General features: G+C 36.6%; 1 protein-coding gene and 1 long non-coding RNA gene across 2 annotated transcripts in view; one reads left to right on the top strand and one right to left on the bottom strand.

Annotated features, from left to right (window-relative positions):
* Positions 1-11,895, bottom strand: part of LOC144660433 (uncharacterized) — a 115,997-nt gene extending 104,102 nt beyond the window's left edge. The window contains exon 1 of the mRNA XM_078521050.1: positions 11,800-11,895. The gene's annotated coding sequence lies outside the window, so the exon portion shown is untranslated. The remainder of the gene's footprint in view (positions 1-11,799) is intronic.
* LOC144660552 (uncharacterized) lies at positions 3,000-6,763 on the top strand. Its single transcript, XR_013572107.1, has 3 exons — positions 3,000-3,668; positions 4,451-4,564; positions 5,898-6,763. It is a non-coding gene; the product is annotated as an uncharacterized LOC144660552 (long non-coding RNA).
* Positions 11,896-12,558: the final 663 nt, after the last annotated feature.

Here is a 12,558-nt window from a genome sequence, read left to right as displayed (position 1 = left end):
GTCTTTCTCCATACCAATAAAGGGTATCGCGCTGCATGCTAATAAGCGTCTAGTCGATTCTTTTCATATGTTAATTAACTACATTTCGAGTTTGTTCGCTTACAATGGAAAAATAAAACAATAGCGCGATCGTGCTTCACTGATTTTAAAAGTAAACACCAAACGATACAAGCGAAATTCGAGCGCCGCGAAACCAACATCCTTATGCACTAAACACACAGATTGTAATTCAAGCAAAACTTCGATTCTGGTCTTTCATTGCACATTGATTGACTAATTGATACAGTACAATGATGAAATTTAATAATCGTTTTCCTGTCTTTTGGAATATTTGTAAGGGAGTGAACTCAGTGATAAATAGCGCTTTTAAATTAGAACTGAGCAAAAACGTTTGTAAAACTCTATCTCCTGTGCCACAACCACAAACACTACAATTTTATTGTTCACCTCCTTCTTCTTCACAATTCTAGCTCAAATCGGCCCCACATCGGCATCACATCAGCTTCGTCTTTATTAATCGTGGCCTAATGTAAACGCTTCGAGTTACTTTGTTTTGCTATTCAAAGTGTAGACATAAAGTCTCAGAGTACAGTGAAAACCTTAAAACGACAACTAACTTCTTCATGCGTATAGATGTGTAAGAGCGTTCAAAACGATAACTTTGCATTCATTTAAACACTTTATTTTTTAATTCAGTTTTGAAATTAGAAGAATCTACGCGCAAATCCTTGAATGAATTATTACTGTCAAATACAAAGAAAAATAAGAAATGATATCGTTTAAATTACATTAGTGAGATCTGCTACTCGTCGCTTGTTCGTGAAAATTTTTTTGTTCTATATGTGTAAAAATTGGCCAATTTTGCCACTTACCATTTGTGTATTTATCGACAGCCCTTTTCGTCCGAACAGTAAACTTAGTTATAGACTAACTGATACTTTTAAAATTGTAAAAAGAAATAAACTTGTCATTTTTATAACCTAAAATTACCTACTTCTGCTACCTTTTCTTGATCTTGAATGAGTTTGAAGAAGATTGCCGGTTCTTTGTAAGCTGCAACCTATTGTGCCAAATTATAATATTCAAACTATCTACTGTTAAATTTCTAGAGTTCCTACTGTTTCTCTTCCTTTTTGGTATCAGCCCATACCAAAACACTGACCTTATTTGGTAAATTGACGATTCAGTGCTGTACATGCATTATATTCGTCTCGACAGGAAATTTTATCAAAAGTTAGCTAAAAGTATTTAATATAAGGAGAATTTAACCTTTCAAAGGCGAATCCGAAATAGTTTTTTGGAAAAGGTCATGTAAAAGTATTCCACAAAAGCGACTGAAGTTCTTTCGTTCCTTACCCCATAAACCCATTTGTTCTGAGTATAGTTTCGTTGAACACAATTTATTTTCGAGTTATCCGTGGCGATGTAGACAACCAAACAGTGCCTTTGCTTGACTTGTGTAACAAATATAATGTTTCACTTTCTTCGGAACTTTCCTTGAGAATAAATTGACTGTTGTAACAATGAATTTATAGCAGATTTTAGCGAGAAACATTAACAAAAAAGAATTCTATCTCGCTGGTTTTCTCGCGGCTTTATCGCCTTAAACCCGCGCAGTGAACAGTTCCACACAGACCCGATTCTGCCGCCTTTCACGCACTCGCTTTTGTTGTTTAGATCAAACTGAAACGTTCTCATCATCCGGTCGCTTCAGATAAGTAACAGTAAAGTGAAATAAGGAATACTGAAGTAAGTTACTGAACAATTTAAAATATATATATTTCGGATGGGTACAAAACGAAGACCGAAAACGTAAGACCCATATACGAAGACCCCTTCAAAATCGTCTTGAATTCAATTGAAAAAGGCTTGAAAATGATTCACGACCGAAGCATTAACATGACATGCATAACCCTTCCAAAAGTTCAAAACAAAGGGCCCTTCAAATCGTCTTAAAATCAATTGAAAAAGGCTCGAACATGATTCTCCGAGTTATTAATGAGGGCCCGTCATTAATAACATTTACCGATACTTTGTTTTCTACAGCTTCGTGGGGTCCTCGTTCAATACGCTTTTTCAGAGAAAAAAAAAACGGATGTTGCACGGAATAAAGACCGCTCAGGCTCTTTTGCGGCTGAAAATGAAGACTATGCATTTTTTTATTAGCGTGCAAAAAGAAGAAATTGGAGGTCTAGCAGGGTAGAGGAGAAATTCTAACAACTTTGCCATAAGATTCTGTTGTCGGCTTATCTAGAATCGAATATATTTCATATTTTCTCACGAACATAAATTAAATTTTGGCTGTTCTCTTGTAAATACACTCCATGGGCTCCTGTCCATTTTGGATTTTGTTGATCAATCAAACGAACTACTTTATGATTCACTAGAGCTTTTGAGGAACAAATTTTGGTTTGACAGTTTCTTTGGTTTTCAAAAACGAATGAAAAATGTCAGGTATCGATATTGAGTCGAAGAGGAACATGTCTCCCAGATATTTTTAGGTATCTGAATTATTGTGGTTTATATTGACAAAAAAGCTCGCATAAACATATATCGCGGGCTGGTTATAGCGGAGCTCGCACGGCGCCGCAGGCGCCGTGAGCGGAGCACCATAGGTAATGCGCGTAATGATTTTTGTCAAACCATGAAGGCGAAAAAATTTGGTTGCGTACGCGCGCGCCCCGCGCCTACAGACTCTTGGGGAGGGGGAGGGGAGTCCCAAGGCAGCCCAAGCGGGGGGGAGACAATCTGCCTCCTTGGTTAACCAGAAATGAGTGAGGTAAACGACTAAGATCTTTGATCACATAATAAAGTTAGAGTTTCGTTTATGCGCTAATTTTTGTAAATAAATCCAGACGTTTCGGGACTTCTGTCCCTTCATCAGTGGAAAATAGCCGTACAAATAGACTGCGCTACACAGTTTTTAACAATATTTTGACAATATTGTGATCTTATTAAGATCTTTGATATTGGACATCCATTTTATGGTCAATTGACAGCTGTCAAAGCAAGGTATCCGCTGACCAGTATCACATGACCATATCGCGGGCTCAGGTTTAGAACTGGTCAAGGTCGCGTGTTTTTTTGAAGTTGACCGCTGACCAAGTGATAGCATTGCTATTGGTCCGCGGGCGCAAGTACTTTTCCATGGTCAGTCCATTTAGATTTACATGAAGGACAAAGTGAACAACCCGGACCGTTTGTAAGCTGAACGAAGCACAAGGAGAAACCGAGCAGGAAAAAGAAATGTCTTAATTTGTAAATATTTCTCGGTCTACACCGTCTAAAGGTTTTACACATCATGGAAGTTATGGCAAACGATAAGGGCTTACAGGGAGACCCGAAAAAATGGCACAGGTGGAGAGCGAGCGAGTTTCTACCGTTTCTGCCGTTTCGTTTTTTCCGTTTCGCTGACCAACTCTAGGAAACTCAATTCACTGAAGTGAAGGAAAAAAGAAGTGTCAATTGCTACATGGAAGGAAAAGGCTGAAATAGACCTTCGCAGATAATTCAAAGGTCGGTGGTGCTGGAGTATAATTTATAGCTTACACATGTGCTACGCGGTTGGATAATAATACGAAAAACTGCCGCTTTGCCTCCGATTAATTGAGCTGGTTGAAAGCTTTGCCCTGCTGAATTGACAATCATTCTCCGACTTCAAATATGAGGTAACAAACTTTGACTTTGCTGAATACACTATAAGTCCATGTTTTTTGTGAAAATCTGTAATTATATGCTTTATGAGTGAATTTGCGTCGGTTTAGTGGTTCTGGTTTACAGAACTTTATATTAAGTTGAATTGTTTATGAGCTTAATGACTTAAATGTTTTTATTCAAACTCCCAGCTAAACTATTTATTCTTATTTACTCGCTGTTAGAGTTCGTTTGAACGAATTTTTGGAGTCGTGGACGAATACGCCAAGAGATCGTTACGTTGCGAATTTCTTGCGTTGACGCGTTTTTACCACACCTCAGCAGAGACAAAAAAAAACTTAGTTTATTTCCACATAAAAGTATCTTAGTTAATTATTTTGAGTAATTTTATAAAACACAATTGTTCGCTGTACTTGTAATTCATGCCATTTTAGACACTGTATGCAGCTGTGTATGCAAACTTTAATACATTGACTATCATTATGACAGTGTTGAATGTGTATCTTTGAAAATATTGTCAATATTACTGTTAGGAGAAAAGCTTTTATGATGTGGCAATGTTTTTTCTATACAGGTAAGTTAACAAGAAATCCCCAAGTAGAAAAGCTAAATATCCCATTGTAGGAAGGAAGGGTTACTACACTGAGTGTATAAACGAAAGAGGCTAATATTATTATATTTGATGAGATCCATTAAATAAGACAGATTTTTTTATAAATTCTTTTTATAAACAGGGCCATTAATTAGAGCTAGTGTGGTGGTTTTTAATAGATTATTATGTCAATCCTTCTTTTAGCTAGTGTTATGTTCTGCCATTAAGCCGCAATGAATGAAGAAAACCTACAGTCAAGTTTTGTTGAACTTGGTATAGAATGCTCTGTGCAAAGTGGACATCAGCAAAGTAAATCAGGTATCTAGTTTTATATTTTAGTTATAATTGAAATATTTATTTTTTTTTATTCAGTTTCGTCCTTTTTTTACCCAGCTGCTTTAATCTGCATTTGGTTGCTGCTGATCTTCTTACTTTGTGAAATATTTTGCATTCATTATTCAACTCCTCAATGGAGGTTGCCTATTCACCGAGTTAAGATTTCGAGTTGGATTTCGAGTTAGGATTTCGAGTTGGATCTACGAGTTGGATTTTCGAGTTGGATTTCGAGTTAAGATTTCGAGTTGGATTTCGAGTTGGATTTCGAGTTGGATTTTCGAGTTGGATTTCAAGTTAGGATTTCGAGTTGGATTTTTGAGTTGCTTACCGTACTAAGCACTCCCGTTAGCCTACTATACACGCCGGTTAGCCTACTATGCACTCCGGTTAGCCTACTATACACTCCGGTTAGCCTACTATGCACTCCGGTTAGCCTTCTACACACTCCTGTTAGCCTACTATTCACTTCGGTTAGCCTTCTATGCACTCCGGTTAGCCTGTTTACGGTTAGCTTTCAATAATTGTAATGGGTTTTGCTTTGTCAAAAAAAATCCAACTCGAAATCCTAACTCGAAAATCCAACTCGAAAATCCAACTCGAAATCCAACTCGAAATCCTAACTCGGGAGTTAGTTTGTCTCTCCTCAATGACATTCAAAACAACTACAATGTATTAGTAGACAATTTAAATAAATAATATTTCACTAAAAGTATGTTTTCATGAAATGTCTAGATCTTGTACCAGAAAATATCTATACCCTAGCCTCACTGTGGAAGGTTAAATGGTTTGAATGTCACCTCCCCTCACAAACTCCTTTTAAAATTCCAATGTGTGGTTATGGCAGATATCCAGCTCATCCTCAGTGTATGAACCAGTGAAACAAGGCATGAAAGAACAACATGGAGCAGGAAAACAATAGCTCCAAAACAAACAAATATTTCACAGGTTCTTACACCAAGGAAAACCCAAATATTCAGATCCATCCCATGTAAGGTAAATGGAAGTTCCAAAAGGGCTAGGGGGAGGGGGGGGGTTGTTTAAAGGCCAAACCTTTTAATTAAGAGGGGGTGTTAGGGTTTGCAGTGATGCTTTGAGTTTATTAAAATATTTAGTCGACTTCGCAGTTATCAGTAAAAAAATAGTCTGTGCTGATACATCTCTGTTAAATATCTAATGGAATAATATCCTTTTGCATCCAGTGGTTTGGCTTCTGTTAAACAAGCTCGAGTTAAGTGTTTTCGTTGTTTTATAAATTATTGATATTGATGCCAATAAATCAATTTTAATTTAATCTGTGGCATTTGACTTTTTTCAGGGTTAACATGAGTTGCAGAGTTTGCAGCGCCACAGCCACAAAAACAGACAAGGACAAGGACATAAATAGAAAACAGGAAAGATTAAATCCAACTCGATGTTTGGATGTCGTCATGATGCTATTTTTAAGAGACTAGTAAATTACATGTAAATTAAAATCAAGAAAAGCTGCAAATAAGCAAAATTTGTATTTCAAATGTTAACCTAAATGGTGGTAGTTTACAATTGCTATTTTCAATGTTTTGACTGGTAAGAAACCACATGTGACCAAGCTAAAATCTGTTTGGCCAGTTAACATGACCTGCAAGTGTTCTTGGAAATGTTTTGAGCCCTCAACTACACAGGACTTACATGTAGTTGTCTAATTATATGATAAGATCTTTGGTTGACCTTGGGGGAGGTAATGGAGTTACAAAGCAATGTAATTATTTGAATTTGGATTGGTTATGCTGAAACTGGTGGTACTGTAATTCTAAAGTATAGGTGAGTTTAAAACCGTTATTGCAAGCAATATGCATTACCAATTTCATTCTCATGTACTATATGCTGTGTACAATTTATAAGAACAGCTATATTTTTAAAATAAGTGAAATATTCTAAAGCCAGATAAAATTTGCAGTATCCATAAGGTACCATGTAGCAACCAAATTGTGACTCACTTGCTTACTTTGTGAACTCCATGACGAATGAGCAACATGACTCCATAAAAATGTGGACAATAATACAAACAAATTTTTAAAAGAGTAGTCAAAGTATTGATGTTACATTTTTCTTGCATAGTTTTATACACAAGCAAACATGATTCTATTTTTTTATCTGCGTAATCAAATAGCAAAACTGAGTTTGAGACTCGCAAACAATATTCTAGCTTCCCAGAATTTTTGCTTTTTTTTCTGTAAGTGAAGTGAAACCTCTTAAGAGGAAGGGGAGTCAAAAGACATGTAAAAGTAAATAAGGTGCTATCATCTTATTTCTTTTTTTTTTTTTTTTTTTTGGGGGGGGGGGGGTTGGGGATGGGGTGACCCTATTCGGTGGAATGACAGAATGTCACTTCTTTGTTTCCGGAGTTAGGTTCACCCCTGTTTGCTCGCAGTTATCTTTATTCATCCGGTTTCCTTGCGGTTAGCTTTCACTCTAGTTTGCTTGTGGTTAGCTTGGTTTGGGCAATATGCTGTAAACCCTTAGCTACAACCTCTGCCATTTCCATTCAAAATTTAAATATAGGCAAATAGTGAAAATAAAAATAAATGAGTGAATTAAAAAATTAAAATCAACCTTATTATAAATGTAGATGTTTGTTATTTCCTTTATACTCTAAATGTTAAGTGATTTTCTTTCTTTTAAAGCTGGTAAAGCAACAACAAAAATGCCTAATTTACCATGTGATATGCCTATCTACCCCGACATGCAGCCCTACTCCTCCCTCCTTTTTTCTACACGAAGGTAACATAATTGCCCGTTTTGCAACATAATTTCCCATCCAGACTTCTTAATGCTGTCGGTGGAATTATAACGTTTTGATTGATTTTGTTTGTTCTCTTATTTGGTGTTGCTGTACACGGTACCCGGAGGGGGGGGGGGAGAGGGGGGGATGGTACTCCCATATAAGAGCTATACGGGTATGTGCCGCTCAACAGGGTATGCTTTTTGCCTCTCTGACTCTGAAACAGACTGTATACAAATCACCCTTTTGACTCTAGAACAGGGTTGATTGTTTTCCCAGAATCCTGATTAAACACTATCAAGTATAGCTATGAAACTCCGCTCCTTTCATCGCTTTATCTCTTAGCCACAGACGAAGTCAAGTAAGCGCTTTGTGATGTACGCTAGTGTTTTTATATCTATCTTCATATATTTCCATTGTGGATATTGCTGGAACAGGGTACCTACTTTGCAGTGTTTGACTCGAACAGGGTCACAAATTGAACCTTTTGTCTCTGGAACAGGTCCAGAGTCTCAGCAACTCAGCGGCACACCCCCATAATAAATTTTAGGGAGTACCCCCCACCCCCCACCCCCCGGACACAGTAAAAAAGAAATAAGGAACAATATTAATTATTATTTATTAAAAAAAAAAACGAATAAAAAATTATTAGCCTTAAAGTTGTACAATGGCCAGAATTCAGAGTCCAATAAATGCAAAATAATTAACTGGGGAGCTCCGCTTTTAGGCTTGCCTAAATCTATATATTATCCTGTTGATGGCGATTGGTAAAAACTCATAGCTTCGGAAAAGAAGACTATACTGCTAATTGTCTTCCTTTCTTTTTGAATATTTGTAAGGGTGTGAACTTGGTGATAAAAAAAAGCGCTTTAAAATTATCCCTAAGCAAAAATCTTTGTAAAATTATATTTCCTTTTCCACCACAACCACCAATACGAGAATTTTATTGTTTACCTCCTTCTTCTCCACAATTCTACCTCACATCGGCCACACATCAGCAAAATATCGGCCTCACATCGGCCTCGTCTTTGTTGAAAGTGGCCTTTTTTAAGAGTCGCGAGTTATTTTTCGCTTTACAACGCGTAGACATGAAGTATCTGAGTACAGTGAAAACTTTGAATCGTTAAGTATCTTCTTGGGGGAATAAAACACAAGAAATAGTGTTTCTTCATCCCTGATCCTCGACGTGATAACTTTTGTTTTACCCTCAAGCCTCGGAGCCAAGTAAGAATCTTAATATATCGGAAAGAGCCTATTCAAACTACCTACTGTTAAATTGCTAGCTTTCCTACTGTTTCTGTTCTTATTTGGTATCAGTCCATAACAAAAAGCTGATCGTATTTGGTAAATTGAGGGTTCAGTGCTGTAGACGCATTATGTTCGTCTCGACAAGAATTTTTATCAAAAGGTGGCTAAAAGCATTAAATATAAAGATAGTTTGCCCTTCCAAAGGCGAATGCGAAATATATTTTTGTAAGCGACTGAGTTTTTTTACCTTACATCCGGACAAGGCTTGTCGATTCAAACAGAGATTAGCTTCCAAACCAGTCCAAGAAATCTCTAGAAAGGGGTAAAGCTTTGTTTCGCGTTATAATTGAACACCACCGACAGTAAAATTGTCCCCGAAGATCAATCCGTTTCCAGGATCTCTTTTAGGAGAATTTGCCCTTCTAAAGGCGAATCGGATTTTTTTTGGAAAGGCCATGTATAGCGGTGTGATAGAAAAAGGAAAATCAATAAAACAAAATGCAACCGGTGGCCCTTGATGCGTTTAAGACACTTTGTTTAACGTTATTTGGGAGGATACATATTTTTTTTCCCTAAGAGATGCGACCTGTTTTGATGATTTGGTTCAATTGTATTATTGGCTTTTGTCACATTGCACCAAGTTGGCTATAGGTGACGATTCTTTCACTGTCTTTTGAAATGCATATGTCAACAAGTATAGTAGGGATTTCTCGATTTTAAAAGTGCAGAGTTCCGAACAAATTGCACGGACACTTTGCGTAAAACAGTTGTTTAACTACCGAAGAACTCAGTTTGACAAACATAATTTCTACAGATGTTCCTAGCGAAGGCAAATGAGTATAGATTTATTTTACCAGGGTTATGAGCTACTTATGTTAAGCTACAAAGGATCCTACTCGCTTTGAAAAATCGGATGACTAATTCAGATTTCCTCAAAATCCATCCTTACTCGTATATTTTGAAGAAAAGCGGAATTGCACGTTTCACCACTCGTAAATTAACTTTGACAAAATCTTTTACACAGTCATGCCGTTCATTTTGTAATTTTTTCTATATATAAATGGTACTCAAGTCAATCAAAAAGGTTCGAAATTAATCTGTTTTGTTCCACCCAAGCTGTTCACAAGTATTATTAGAAGTGTATAATGTTGTTCTGGTCTTTGTTTGGGTCTTCCTGCATAATAATAACTGTCTTCCTCGATACTAATGCAGGGATTCCCGCTGCATACTAATAAATGTCTAGTCGCTACTTTTCATATCAGTTATATGTTAACAAACCGGCTTCCGAGGTCGCTCGCTTTTAATGGAAAAATAAAACAATAGCGCGATCGCACTTCGGTAATTTTAAAAGTAAACACTGAAAGATACAAGCGAATTTTGAGCGCCGCGATACTAACATTAGTAATACTAAAGCACTAAAGACTTAGATCATAATTCAAGCAAAACCTGATTTTCGGCTTTCATTACAGTATAATGATAAAATTTAATAATCGTCTTCCCGTCTTTTGGAATATTATTAAAGAAGTGAACTCAGTGATTAAATGCGCTTTAAAATTAGTCCTAAGCAAAAACGTTTGTGATATTCCTCCTCCTCCACTTCCACAACCACCAACACCACAATTTTATTGTTTACCTCTTCTTCTCCACAATTCTACCTCACATCGGCCCCACATCGGACTCATCTTTGTTAAAAGTGGCTTTTTATAAGGGTTTCGAGTTAATTTTCGCTTCTCAATGGGTAGACATAAAGTCTCGTCGTACAATGAAAACCTTAAATCGACAACTAATTTCTTCATGCGTATATTGATGTATAGGAGCATTCAAAACGATGACTTTGCATTATTTCAAAAAAAATCTATAAAAAATTCAGTTTACAAGTGACAGAATCTACGCGTCAGATCCTTGAATGAATTAAAACTGTCAAATACAAATAAAAATAAGAAGTGATAACGTTTAAATTACCTTAATGAGATGTGCTACTTATCCCTTGTTCGTCAACAATTTTGGTGAACAATTTTTTGGTCTATACCTGTAAAAATTGGCACATTTTGCCACTTACTATCTCTGTATTTATCGACAATTTCTTTCGATAAAACAGAAAACTTAGTTATGGACTAGCTAATACTTTCAAAGTTGCAAAAAGAAATAAACATGTCATTTTTATAACCTAAAAATACCTACTTCTGCTACCTTTTCTTGATCTTAAATGAGATGGAAGAAGATTATAATTCTTAATAAGTCTTGGTTGCCGGTTGTTTCCAAGCTGCAACCTAATGTGCCAAGTTATAATATAAGCCCATAAGCCCATAGCAAAACGCTGACCTTCTTTGGTAAATTGACGATTCAGTGCTGTACATGCATTATATTCGTCTCAACAGGAATTTTTATCAAAAGTTGGCTAAAAGTATTTAATATAAGGAGAATTTGACCTTCCAAAGGCGAATCCGATATATTTTTCTGGAAAAGGTCATGTAAAAATATTCCACAAAAGCGACTGAAGCTCTTTCGTTCCTTACTCCATAAACCCATTGGTCCTGAGTATAGTTTCGTTGAACACAATTTATTTTCGAGTGATCCGTGGCGATGTAGACAACCAAACAGTGCCTTTGCTTGACTTGTGTAACGAATATAATGTTTCACTTTCTTCGGACCTTTCCTTGAGAATAAATCGATTGTTGTAACAATGAATTTATAGCAGATTTTAGCGAGAAACATTAACAAAGAATATTCTATCTTGCTGGCTCTCTTGCGGCTTTATCGCCTTAAACCCGCGCAGTGAACAGTTGCACACAGACCCGATTCTGCCGCCTTTCACGCACTCGCTTTTGTTGTTTAGATCAAACTGAAACGTTTACTTCATCCGGTCGTTTCAGATAAGTGACAGTTAAGTGAAATAAGAAATACTGAAGTGAGTTACTGAACAATTTAAAATATATATATTTCGGATGGGTACAAAACGAAGACCGAAAACCTTTAAATTACCTTAATGAGATCTGCTACTCATCCCTTGTTCGTCAACAATTTTGGTGGACAATTTTTTGGTCTATACGTGTAAAAATTGGCCGATTTTGCCACTTACTATCTGTGTATTTATCGACAGTTTCTTTCGCCAAGACAGAAAACTTAGTTATGGACTAGCTAATACTTTCAAAGTTGCAAAAAGAAATAAACATGTCATTTTTATAATCTAAAAATATCTACTTCTGCTGACCTTTTCTTGATCTTGAATGAGCTTGAAGAAGATTATTATTCTTAAGTCTTGGTTGCCGGTTGTTTCCAAGCTGCAACCTATTGCGCCAAGTTATAATATTCAAACCATGTGCTGTTAAATTGCTAGCGTTCCTACTGTTTCTCTTCCTTTTTGGTATCAGCCCATACCAAAACACTGACCTTATTTGGTAAATAGACGATTCAGTGCTGTACATGCATTATATTCGTCTTGAGAGGAAATTTTATCAAAAGTTGGCTAAAGGTATTTAATATAAGGAGAATGTGACCTTCCAAAGGCGAATCCGATATATTTTTCTGGAAAAGGTCATGTAAAAATATTCCACAAAAGCGACTGAAGTTCTTTCGTTCCTTACCCCATAAACCCATTGGTTCTGAGTAGTTTCGTTGAACACAATTTATTTTCGAGTGATCCGTGGCGATGTAGACAACCAAACAGTGCCTTTGCTTGACTTGTGTAACGAATATAATGTTTCACTTTCTTCGGACCTTTCCTTGAGAATAAATCGACTGTTGTAACAATGAATTTATAGCAGATTTTAGCGAAAAACATTAACAAAAAAGAATTCTATCTCGTTGGCTTTCTCGCGGCTTTCTCGCCTTAAACCCGCGGAGTAAACAGTTGCACACGGACCCGATTCTGCCGCTTTTCACGCACTCGCTTTTGTTGTTTAGATCAAACTGAAACGTTCTCATCATCCGGTCGTTTCAGATAAGTAACAGTAAAGTGAAATAAGAAATA

Source organism: Oculina patagonica, chromosome 7 (assembly GCF_052425735.1).
Source record: "Oculina patagonica isolate OP01 chromosome 7, crgOcupat, whole genome shotgun sequence".
NCBI lineage: Eukaryota > Metazoa > Cnidaria > Anthozoa > Scleractinia > Oculinidae > Oculina > Oculina patagonica.
Note: the sequence above shows the minus strand (reverse complement) of the source record. Positions and strands in the feature narration are given on the sequence as shown.